Here is an 11,834-nt window from a genome sequence, read left to right on the forward strand (position 1 = left end):
GCTGAGGCCATTTCAGCTCTGTGGCTGCTGATGTCCGTGGAAGTCATTCTATGATCCTGAGGTCACCACTGCAACTGAGCTATACTTTCACCATCAGCTTCCTCTAGGCTCTCTTCAAGGGCTCTAACATTACCACATGGAATCAAGCCTCACCTTCTCTCACAGCCACTTTAATCTTGGAGTTTCTACTCCTTGCCTTCAAAAACGGTACCACCTTGGAGACTCTGACAGATTACCAAGTTTGGCTTCCAAGATGAGCCACAACCTTGGATGCCTCTGGATCACAGCTTCTCTATGCTAACTTTGAGGAACACCCTCCAGAAGATTTTGCTTCAGTTATGTTGGTCTTAATAATAGCTGATTCTTCAGCCCCAGCTGACCAGAACCACTGATTCCTAATTTAAAATAACAAATTTCCTGACAGAACCTTTAAACCCCTCTCAAACATCCCTCTGGAACCTCACAGCCTCTCCTTCTATCATATGCATGGTTCTCAACAGTCGTATCTACCAACCCACGGAATAATCAAACTCTTAGCACTAAATAGATTTTCCAGCCCAAAGATCAAACTGTATCACAATCCTTCCCAAAACACATGGTCCAGTTTTTCACAGCAATACCCTACTCCACGTCCCCAGTTTCTGTCTTAGGTATATTTTCCATTATTGTAGTGTATAGCCAACAAGGAGAAATTCGGTGATGAAATAGTTGTTTCACATCACAGATCACAGGGGGTGCAGCCTTGCCAGGCCACAGAGAAAGATGATGCAGCCATCCTTGATGAGACCTGATAGGCTAGGGTCAGATAGAAAGGGAAGAGGACCTCCCCTACCAGTGGACTAAGGAAGGGGCATAGGAAGAGAAGAGGGAGGGAGGGAGGGAAAGATTGGGAGAAGAAGAGGGAGGGAGCCACAGCCAGAATACAAAGTGAATAAACTGTAATAAATAATAAACTGAAAATTTTTCTTCATTTCAAATATTTATTATTTTGTGGTGAAAAGACTTAAATTATCCTTTTTCAGCATGTAAAGTTTATCATTATTAGCGATAGTCACTGTGTTGAACATCATACATTTTTTGATATCTGGTAGTCTCAGCACCATTTGTTGAAAAGAGTGTTTCCCTCATTAGCTCATCCTAGCACAGTTTTCAAAAACAATTTTACTGAATTTCCAATTCCTTTTTTATTATTAATAATAAAAATATAAATCTTTGTTTCTGCATTGCAAATTTAATACTAATGTATTTGTGGACCTTATTCTAGTCCCATGTTGGATCGACTATTGTAGCGTCACAGTAGGTTTTTAAGCAGGAATGTGTGAATTCTCCATCTTTGTTTCTTTTTTTTCTCTTTCAAGATTTGGGTGCTTACTTTGTATCCATGAATTTCCAGAAGATTTTTAGGAATACCTTGCAAAAATCTGAAAAACATTTCTGTTGCTGTGAATTGGAAGATCAATTTGAAACAGTAATTAATATAAAAAATAAATTATCTGAAAAGTATTGCTATCTTATTAATATTGAGGTTGCTGTGGACTGAGCATACTCCACAGTAGAATGATTTCCTAGCATAGGCTATGTTCAGTCCCTAGCCTCAACACGAACTAGAAACAGCAGCAGCTGCCATAAAAACAAAAAATCACTAAGTTCTTTGATATTTGATCATGGAATATCGCTTCATTTGTTTAAATCTTTTTAAATTTCTTTTAAAAATGTTTTATTTTTTGGTTTTCAGAATTGAATTTATTAAGGCAAAGAGGATGGACATCAGAAGGAGAAAAGAGGGAACAAGTCAGGAGCCTGACACAGAGGACCTCTGAAAGGCTCTGCCCTGCAGACTATCAATACATGCTGAGACTTATGAGCAACCTTTGGGCAGAGTGCAGGGAATCTTATGAAAGAAGTGGGAAACAGTAAGATCTGGAGAGGACAGGAACTCCACAATGAGAGCAACAGAACCAAAAAATCTGAGAACACGGGTCTTTCCTGAGACCGATACTCCAACCAAGGACTATGCATGGAGATAACCTAAGACCCCTACACAGATGTAGCCCATGGCAGTTCAGTATCCAAATGGGTTCCATTGTAATAGGAACAGGGACTGTCTCTGACATGAACTGATTGGCCTGTTCTTTAATTACCTCCACCTGAGGGGGAAGCAGCATTACCAGGCCACAGAAGAAGACAATGCAGCCACTCCTGATGAGACCTAATTAACTAGGATCAGAAGGAAGGAAAAGAAGACATCCCCTACCAGTGGACTTGGGGAGGGGCATGCATGCCGAGGGTGGAGAAGGGAGGGATTGGGATGGGAGGAGGGAGAGACCCACAGGGGGATACAAAGTGAATAAAGTGTAATTAATAAAGAATTAAAAAAAATTGAATTTATTCTTTTTAAATTATTTTTCTTAATTACAGTTTATTCACTTTATATCCCCCTTGTACCTCCCTCCATCCTCCCCTCCCAGTCCCTTCCTCCCTCTTCCCCACCCATTTCCCTCTCCTAGTCCACCAAAAAGGGAGGTCCTTCTCCCCTTCCCTCTGACCCTAGTCTATCAGGTCTCATCAGGAGTGGCTGCATTGTCTTCTTCTGTGGCCTGCTAAGGCTGCTCCCTCGTCAGGGGGAGGTGATCAAAGAGCAGGCCAATCAATTCATGTCAGAGACAGTCCTTGTCCGCATTACTATGAATCCAGTTGGCTAACATTTGCAATTTTGGTTAACAACTAAACAAGTACTCACAATGCTAAGAAGTGAATTTCTGTAGAGGATGCTGAGGTTTGGGGACCTGAGTCTGAGGTGCTTGTCACCTGTTCACTTATGAGCTGAACTTATGGTTGTGAGTGCTGGGGAAGAGAACAGAACTCTCTTTGGAAATTCACAGTAAGAATCAGAGAGTAGAGTAAGACGTGACTGTGGTTCCACTGAGCTTAGGAGAAGAGAGTTTTGGGAAGTGATGGAGTTATCAGTGGGGGTCCACAGAGGCTACTGAAGGGAAGGGCAGTTCTGGGAACACAGAAACCGAGAAACATGTATTGTGCTTGGCGCTATAGGTAGGTGAGGACCATAGCAATGCACTTTGGTTGCAGTGGGGAAGGTTTAAAATTGCGCAAAACTTGAAGATATAAAGCTCAGTGGCTCATTGTGGAGTTTCTCAGACAACCAACACTACAGCTCAATAAAAAGTGATGGATATGATTCATCCTGTAAAATGTCGAGAGGAGGCTACCTACATGATGGCTCGCCAGGTAAAAGTGCTCGCCTGAGCAAGCCTAAGGACCTGAGTTCAATTCTTGGAACCTGGGAAAAGGAGAAAAAGAACTCTCAAAAGCAGTTCTCTCTCCGCCACCACCTGAACACCGGCACACACAGCGGGGCGTAGTGTGGGAAGGGTAAAGATAACAGGATACATGTGACATAAAAGTGGAGTGAGGGTTAATGGCGGAAGGAAGTGGAAAGGCGTGGGTGAGGGGCACAGTAGTGGGGGTGGAGGGAGCAGAGGGATTATAACAGTGAAAGCATGTATGGAAATCCCATAATGACAGATATTACTTTGGTGCTAATTTAAAAATACAAAGGACTGGCTTGATCACTTAGGAAGTAAACACTCTTGCCATGCAAGCCGGATGCCCAAAGCTGGATTCCAGAAACCCCAGTACAAGAAAAAAAAGCTGACTCCTAAAAGTGGTCCCCTGACCTCACACAAGCAATGGCATGTGTATGCGCAATGGCATGTATATACTCTCACACACAAAAACGCAATCACAATGACAATAAATTGAGAAAACAAATAAAAATAGTAAATCTAGAAATTCATATTTAAAATGTTAATAAGCTACTCAGTAGCTTTGAAGAGGCAGAAAAGATTCAGATCAGCCAGCTTCCTCTCTGTCCAAAAGCAAATTTCGTCTTGAAACCCTCAAATAGAGTAATAGTTCTGCAGTAGAGTGCAGAGAATCCTCCGAGGAGAGCAGATGTTATCATCCCGTGCACCCTGTGTCATTCTACCTCAGATATTTAGAACCAAGGCTGTAGGTGATTGATAAAATGCCATCCAGGCGTAGTATGTCAACCAGCACTCCTCAGAATCCTGGGAGAATTTTTTCCAGGGAAAACTAAGTTTCATTCTAGAGCAAGCTTTCAACTTACCTCAAATCACACAAATGTCATTGTGAGTTTCTGCTTTCACAACTTGGGAAAGCTACTCAAGAGCAATCATATTGCAGGGCAACTCTCTGCACTGACCTATTTCGAAACACAAGTCAAACTTGTTCTTTTGTGGGCTCCACAGCTTGGAATCTACATGTTCCTAAATCTCTGGAATTCTCAAAGCATGACAAATGAAATGTGAGGATTTAAAGTGACAAATATTAGCCCTTGACTTAGCGAAGTCACAAGTGTGTACTGAGAAGGATGGCCTGCAGGGAAAGTCTCTGAAACCATCAAACACAGAGTAACAAGGCGGAAGCAAAAGGAAGCATGTGGCCTGGAGACAGTGACTTCTGCTCTGCTAAACCCGGTCCACACTGAAAGCTATAACCCATTCATGTTATGTCTTTATACCATTCTTCTCTGGGTTTCTAATACTTAAAGTAGTTTTTCACAGATGCCCATATTCCTATATGACCTTTAAATAACAACTCTTTAAAGAAGGACCAGTGAGCCTGCTTTTGGTCAAGTACCTTAAGAACTTAAATCCCGTCACATATAGAATCTGGTCATGAAATAACTCATCAGGATTATCTTAAAATAAACAAATGTAGTTTTGTATCTTCTCACACTCAAACTAGATTATTTGCTAATTTTTTTTTAAATATTGAAGTATCCAGACCAACTTAAACATGAAATGGTTTTATGTTGAGATTCATCAAATAATTTACTAGTAACAACAGAAGTGCAAGCTTCTTGGTGCCTCATAGGCATCTTAAACTTCTTACAGAGGAAGACAATGCAGCCAGGCCTGATGAGACCTGATAGGTTAGGGTCAAATAGAGTCATTCCCTATCAGTGGACTAAGGGAGGAGCATAGGGGGAGAAGAGGGAGGGAGGGTGGGTTTGGGAGGAGATGAAGGAGGGGGCCACAGCCAGGATACAAAGTGAATGAATTGTAATAAATAATAATAATAAATAAAAATGTAAAAAAAAAAACAGAAAATGTGTAAATTTCCTAAATCTTTCTCTACGAGTTTTCTTTATTACAGGAAAGGGTCCTTATGCCCAGCCCAGGTAGTTGGTCAGTTATGAGGTCTGAGTGGCCTCCATACAAACAAACCCTCAGGAGATTTAACTAAATATATGAAAATAAGATCACCACGAAATACTCAAGTAGAGCCTGAATCCAATGCTAGCGCCCTGAAGAAAGAGAGACAGATGAAGGGGCAGACTACAATCACCAGAAGCTATAAGAAAAAAAAACAAATCCAACCAGGTTTCTTATTAGAGTCTTCAGATATTAATCCTTCTGACACTTTTATTTCCATCTTATTGCTATGGAAGGCTAAAGAGGAGTTGTTTATTTGATTTTGTGGTTGCTATAGGTGTGTACGTGTGTGTGTGTGTGTGTGTGTGTGTGTGTGTGTGTGTGTGTACTCTCACACACACATGTATATGTGTGGTGCTGGTAACATTCATAATCTCTTACCATTTCCTATTAACCCTTATACATTTCTAAGAGACTTCAGTATCTCCCAACTTTTAATACACACAACAGCCTATTAATTAGAAACACTAAAACTGGAAAATCTTGTCCAGTGGATTCTGAATTATCACAAAAATATGAAAATTCAAGAGATGAGAAAAAAATGCACAATCTTATTTCACAAAATCATTTCTTATTTGGAAAATTCTATAGAGAGTTTGGCACTGTATATGAAACTAAAAAGGTGTGGTTACAGCATCACTCAGTAGGAAAACACTTGCCTAGACAGTTCTGGGCCTCAGGTTCAACCTCCAGTACAACCAAAAAGAATATGAACTATGGTAAAATTATCTTAATAAGTTTGGTCATTTAAAACCTGTGTCCTCTAACCTTTCTCCCTTCTACTTATTATTTGGACATATTTTCAGCATTACCATAGGAGTGATTGGGCCTTGTCCGTGTTATAGATACACAGAGGATAATGGCATATTCACATTCAGAACGAAAATCTACTAACAGGCAAGTGACAAACAGTTGTCACAATGAGAAGTGCCACAAAGAGGTGTTAGTTGAATAAGGGAAATGGAGATCATCAGTGATAGCATCAAGAAGTCATTTGTTTGTTTTATGTGAGACATAAGGAGGTGGATCCATTTCGAAGGGGAGGTGGAGAGGATCTGGGGAGAGTAGAGAGAGGGAAAACTATAATTAGGATATATTATGTGAGAAAGAATTCCATTTTCAATAAAAATTTAAAAAGGAGAGAGCTAGTTCTGCAGAAACTAGGACCTGAAGAGCAAGTAGAAACAGACTGAGCCTGGGGTCTCAGGAAAGTGTATAAAGACAGAAATAAAAGGACAGAGTGGAAGAGGAAAAATAATGAAATACAAACTGACTAATGAAATAAACATTTAAAATTATTGTAAAATAAAAATTATGTATTATTCCCAGAGAGGCCTGAGTTTTCTTAAGATCTTAAGTTATTTTGTGGTTCTATGTAAAGGATAAAGGACAATATCTCCCTACATCACTTTTAGTTAGGCAAGAATCAATAATGTTAGTATTATCTACAGCATAGTTTTTTTTAATGTAGATTGTGGTTTACTGAGGAGAATAAAATACATTTAGTGATGAACAACAACATTTAAAAACAAAGAAATACAGTTAATATGACAAGATGAGATGAGAGGAGATGGGTAAGGTGGGATGGAATGGGATGAGTGAGTTGGGATGGGATGGGATAGATAGATTCGAATAGAAAGATAGAGAACAATAGATCTTCAAGCCTGCTAACAGTAAGGGAAAGAATTGTTCCCTGAGGGGGAAGCAGCATTACAGGCCACAGAAGAAGAAGCAGCCACTCCTGATGAGACCTAATTGACTAGGATCAGAAGGAAGGAAAAGAAGACCTCCCCTTTCAGTGGACTTGGGGAGGGGCACGCATGCAGAAGGTGGAGGAAGGAAGGGATTGGGACAGGAGGAGGGAGAGAACCACAGGGGGGATACAAAGTGAATAAAGTGTAATTAATAAAGAAAAAATAAAAAATTAATTTAAAAAAATTGTTTTGTGAATGAATATACACACACAACACACAATTACAATGTTGTTGAAAGCTGAGAGCTGAGTTACTTAATAGCCACCACTCAAAACCCTGTTCCACATTCCATGAGGATCCACTAAAGTCTTGACAACCCTTTAAATTTTTCCTAAATATTTAGAGATCTGTGCTATCTCAACAAGTGGACCCCAGCCTCAGAGTGGGTTCTTGGTCTTCTCCCCTCGAGGTGCTTGCATTCTGTGAAGACACTGATAGAGACTTTGGCTTTCTGCCCAATAGAGATTGAAACTCTCATCACTTTTGTTCTTCCTGGAGAGAGAGTGAGGAACTGGAAGTTTGGGCCAGTTTCAGATAGCCACAGGATTACAGTGAGCTTGCTCTTTGGGTGATATACCTCAGAGGTGATGTGAGGAGTAGGGTGAGGAGCAGACCCTGAGACATCCTTCCATACTGCAGACCCTGCAACACCTTTCTACCATCAGCTTTTGTCTCTCCATGGCCTGAACACAGATCAGAGAGAGGCTAAATATATATATATCACTGATGATTGTGTTTCTAGATCCAGCTAGATCCTGTGTAAAACAGTGAAACAAGGAGCATCTTTAAGAAAGGGCCTGGTGGCATTTTGTTTCATTCACCATTAGTTAATTGATCCTATGGTTCATAGCCAGACACTCATGTGTAGCCACTAAGCTTGTGAGTTGTGATGTCTAAGAAAACAAGCAAATAAAGCATGACTCTAATTCATCAAAACTGTATTCGCCAAATCAGATGTCAAGGGAGGTTTGGGCCAGGAGCCAGAGTTTGCCAGACCTACCCAAAAGCCTTAAATGACCCTTGGAAGTCAAATATGGTCTAAAATGTTTGATGAACCACAGTGTATATTCTTGATGACCCTGTACCTAGCTTTCTAACTAAAAATGCTTCCATGCTTTGATCCCATAATTCAAGGTACCTCTTGACCATCACAAACATTGACACTATCACTGCTACTTTGTTTATGACTGTGATTCTCATTTGTCAGCACATAATTGAAATTTTCAAGCTATTCAAGCACTTCCTTGTATGGTAAACATAAAACAGAACTGATCCATAGTTCTACAAAACTAAGAACATTGCAATGTTTCTCTTTGAAGCTGAGTAGGCTCCAGCAGTCTACTGGCTAAACCTAAATGTAGAGACCTTTGGAAAGAAGGTAGTGCCAGCCTTTCCTGCCCTGGATAATTATTTATTAGTTCAAATCTATCTTCTTCTTCTTCTTGAGACCTCAAGACTCAACACACATGAAGATGGGATTTCTGCGTCTCCACCCCAATGTTTATCAGGGTGAAGACAGACATGGACCTCTATGCCACAGGAAAGTGATTGCTGCAAGGCTTTCAAGGACCTTTCAAAGGTAACCAAGCTGAGCCCATAGTTACAGGGAAGTGTTTCACAGATGCTCAGTTGAGTCTTGCATGTGAGTCTGACAACTACTTCCTACAGTGGGTGACAAGTCACTGCATGGCATACAGGAAGACCATTCTAAGCCAGTTTTCCCAAAATTTCCCACAATTCATCAGTGTGATGGTTGCCTGTGACCCCCAACAGCAGAACTGAGGATACGGCACTGAAACAAGAAACAGAACCCTGCAGAGCATGTCTCTGGTTTTCATTTTGTATCCCTCAAGGCTTCTTTCTTATTGCATACAATCTGGAAGAAAGGCATCCTACTTTTAGGCTTCAAAAGTTCATTCATGTAAACACTTTAAATGTATGAATAACCTACAAAATTCACAGTGTGTGGGTCCTAACAAAGCTTGAGCTGTTTAAGTTCCCTGCCATAAAGGAGTTTAGGACTTGTGTGTCATCTACCCATGTCCTTCTCTAAAATTTAAATTATTTTTAAGTGACTCATAATACCAAACACAATACACACAATGCAAAAAATAATTGTGTTTTATACTTTTATGGAACAATGACAAGAAAAGTAATGTTATGTTTGTTTTCAGTACAGTCCATGAATGTTTTGGATCTGTTGTTAGTTGAACGGAACCTGTGGATGCATGTGGCCAACTTGGCATATGAACAGCATTGTCATTGGTTTTGCCTTTCATGATTGGTTGTAACATGATGGTTAATGGCTTTATGAAAAGAAACATTCATTTATTTGCAGAGTGATATGTTTGTTGTAAACTGTTCAACAGGTGTGTTCCAAATGGTCTTCAAGTTGCAAGTTTGCTTATTGGGCATAGTTCGCTTTTCACTCATCTGATGCAATGCTTTTGCTAGTGAGTTTCGTTCAACTCATCCCTGATTTCCATCATCCTCTGACATATGTTTCCTTAAGTAGTGGGAAAAAATTAGGATCAGTTTAATTTGTCTCTTTAATGTCTTCTGCAACTCCCAGGGTCCTCTCGGTTTCTTACAGGAAAGATACAGTTTAAAAACAGGGAAGATGAAGAAGAAAAGCAGCACAAGTGTTTCACTATTTCAGAAGAAAGCGGAAAAACAATTTTAAAGCCTCTATGGCCTGGATTAAATGCTCCTAATAATTAGGAAACTTTAAACTTCCTAATACCTCAGTTTAAGTCACTATCAGTTCCAAGAAACCGGTAAGACAGCATATCTTTCCCCACCCCCAGGAATGTGTGATCTGTAATTCATCTAGAAATTCAACAGCAACATGGGAACAACCATGGCCGAGATGCTGTAAAGTGCTTGGGGAACAGGAGAGGCTGCTGAAGACTTCTGAACAGACACTCTGCCAAGAGAAGGGGCTGCTGGCAGGGCTGGAGGGACCTGCCCCACTCGTGTCCTCGTCACTCCAGCCTCTCTCTGAACTTCCCTGAGGGCCAGTGTCATCTGTGGCCATCTTTTATTCCCCCAAGGAAAAGGATGAGTCCCCGGGGCTTGTACCTACTAAGTGTTGCTTATGAATGAATGCTCGTCTGATTATGTTCCACTTAGCATATCCAGGGCAGCACAGCCAAGTTCACACAGGAAAACACACTCCATTTTGTTGTCAGAGAACATATTAGGAAATCTGTGTTGAGGCAAACTCAGCCTAAACCTAGCCTTGCTCATCAAGCAGGAATAACACTGTGTAATCTCCTGGTGTGGGACTTATTTTATCCTGTGTCTGCCATCTCCCGGTCTCTAAAGCACTCTGCAGACAAACTGAAAAATTTATACTTTTGTTTTCAGAATAACTGAACAATTTTACTAGATCCCTATAGAGGATTTAATGGGACTTAAATGTGAACATCTCCACTCACGGATTAACACTGAAAATCCTGTCAGAGACACAGAATCAAATTTTTTTCAGATATGACCATGAATAAATCTTATTATTAGTGTCTTAATCACTACATATATTAGGGTCTCCCAAATATAAAGAGCACTCTTTTTCATATGAACAGCACGCTTTGAGTTGGTTTTTATTGTGGGCGAAACAAGAGCAGAGGTATTGAGGCCACAAATCACGGAAGACAATTGTAGTTCAGAAATATTCCAAAGCTTGGCTTTATCAGCTTTCAATCTGTTGGAGGAATCAAGAACCCAAAAGCATTCTTCTATGTTTTCAAATAAAAGTCTCCAATTACACCATCAAAAATAGCTGCATGTTTATAACGAACAAAAATATTCAATAGGGACTATCTAAGTCCTCGTAGACCTTTGAAGTGGTTATTATTGTTATGTTATGGCCTCTAGACCTGGCATTGGCATGTAACTTTATGGTAGGACTTTTAACCCATTGACTTAGAAAAAGAGGTAGAAATGAGTTTTTTATTAATAAGCTTTCACTAATTTGTTCATTCACAGATATTTAGTCACTATTGCCATAATTCTCAGAGGTAGAAAGCTCAGACGCTGGTATTTATATATCCCCTACATTCCTTGTGCGGGTTATCATTTATAAGCCTCAGGAGTAGTCAGAAGTGATGGGCTTTTATTCTTACAAAATGAAGTAGACTGTGTTGACCATTATAGGAAAGATTGCCATCCACTGTCACTGATGTCCTGAAGATCAGTCTACCACAACCCCATAAAATCAAGAGATTGGGGCAGGGTATCTTAAGACACCCTCGAAAGAGTGAAGGGGACAATTGTCATCAAGCAATGGGCATATGACTGCCAAGTATTAGACATTAAGCTGTCAGTTGGGCAGTAGATGAATGCTCATAACATACAGATTCTTGAGCACCAGCCACTCATACTTAGAAGCCTAGAATAAGCCAGCATTCATCAGAGTTTCACTCACCTCCTCCCACTGTAGCTCTGGGGCCTTCGCTGCTGGGTTTCAATTTCTCCTGCCTTCTTCCTCCTAAGACTCTCTGCTCCTCCCTGCACACTTCTGCCAGGGCACTGGGAAGATTCTCCAGACTTCCCATTGGCTCAACTCCCAAGGGAGAGATTGGCTACAAGAATGGAGCAGCAGTGACAGAAAGGAATGAAGTCCCTCCTCCTTCCAAGACTGCACTGGGAGAAAATCATGTCCATTGAAGGTCCACCAAGAAGAGGCTTCATCCTGGCCTCTATTCCCTACCTCACAGGAAGTTTATCCTAGGGTTTTATGTCACATTATTTCTCCTTCCACTGATCTTAGGAAATAAACTCAATAAACCAGAGAAGCGAAGCGAAGATTTCCTTACGCACA

At 40.5% G+C, this 11,834-nt stretch overlaps 1 protein-coding gene across 1 annotated transcript in view; it reads right to left on the reverse strand.

Moving 5' to 3' along the window:
* Serpinb7 (serpin family B member 7) overlaps window positions 1–11,524 on the reverse strand; it is a 47,803-nt gene extending 36,279 nt beyond the window's left edge. Inside the window, exon 1 of the mRNA XM_021638759.2 lies at window positions 11,439–11,524. The gene's annotated coding sequence lies outside the window, so the exon portion shown is untranslated. The remainder of the gene's footprint in view (window positions 1–11,438) is intronic.
* Window positions 11,525–11,834: the final 310 nt, after the last annotated feature.

The sequence above is a fragment of the Meriones unguiculatus genome, chromosome 18, assembly GCF_030254825.1.
Source record: "Meriones unguiculatus strain TT.TT164.6M chromosome 18, Bangor_MerUng_6.1, whole genome shotgun sequence".
Classification (NCBI taxonomy): Eukaryota; Metazoa; Chordata; class Mammalia; order Rodentia; family Muridae; genus Meriones; species Meriones unguiculatus.